We start from the raw sequence: 1,099 nt of genomic DNA, 5'->3' as shown, positions 1-1,099 counted from the left end.
TTTGAAGAGTAGACTCGAAAGTTCAAGTCTTTAGGATGCCTTTTTTTTTCTCTCTATTTGTATGTGTAAAAGCTGTTACAAACAACTTGGTAACTTTTAGATAAATCCAAAAAAAAAGACAAACTTTTGATTGCCATTTGTAGAAGTTTTAAACTGATATTACTCACCGTTGTTGAATCAGTCTAGAGACTTGTAAGAAAAACTATTTTTTTAAATTGTTAAAATTTCTATTTTGTTTATTTTTTCACTGTACATTTCATTGGCCCATTACCATTGGCATGACTACTTAAAAAAACAAACAAACTCATGCATAAGTTAAACAGGGACCAATTTACCACTTGTGAACAGAGTGATTGTAAGATGTATATACTACAGTATCATTAAGTTTTCAAAAAACAGTCATAGGGTTGTGGTTGTATATTTTTTTATTAAGATGTAATATTTTGTGTATTATGGCAATAAAGCCTTTTTCTGATTATTTCCACTCGTATTTTTTCTTTGTTGGCTTATTAAAAGAAACAGTTTCATTTGTATGTTGTGTAGACGGACTGTACGTCTTTATTAACATAAAAAACACCTGTTATTCATTATCATCCACAGAAGACTTTTAGTTATTTTGACAAATTCCTAGTGTATTAATTAAAACAAGCCAGGCAAAATGAATGCAGCCAGGATCTGGAAATAGGATGGGGGAATATAATTGTAAATTTAAATATTCATCTGAAGGTGAATAAATTTAATAACCTGCTGCACTCCACATTACCTAACTATAGATAATGTATAAGTGGGGAACATGGGACACTGTACATAAGCCCCACAGTTTGTGCATTTACTACGCTAGAAACTGGGTTTTGTTACCATTGGTGGCCAAAGCACAGGTAGCCCAAACTGTACATAATTTCACTTGTTTCAACAGAATTAGGGCTATGGTTATGTAATATACTATTTGTCCCCACAGTTTTTATCTTGGGCCTCAGCTTCTGAATAAATGACCCAAGATAAACATTGTTGGGACAAGTAGCAAGTTAGATAAACATTGTTGGGACAAGTAGCAAGTTAGATAAACATTGTTGGGACAAGTAGCAAGTTAGATAAACAT

This window comes from Limulus polyphemus, unplaced genomic scaffold (assembly GCF_000517525.1).
Source record: "Limulus polyphemus unplaced genomic scaffold, Limulus_polyphemus-2.1.2 Scaffold7052, whole genome shotgun sequence".
Classification (NCBI taxonomy): domain Eukaryota; kingdom Metazoa; phylum Arthropoda; class Merostomata; order Xiphosura; family Limulidae; genus Limulus; species Limulus polyphemus.
The sequence above is the reverse complement of the archived record's forward strand: the minus strand, read 5'-3'. Positions refer to the sequence as shown.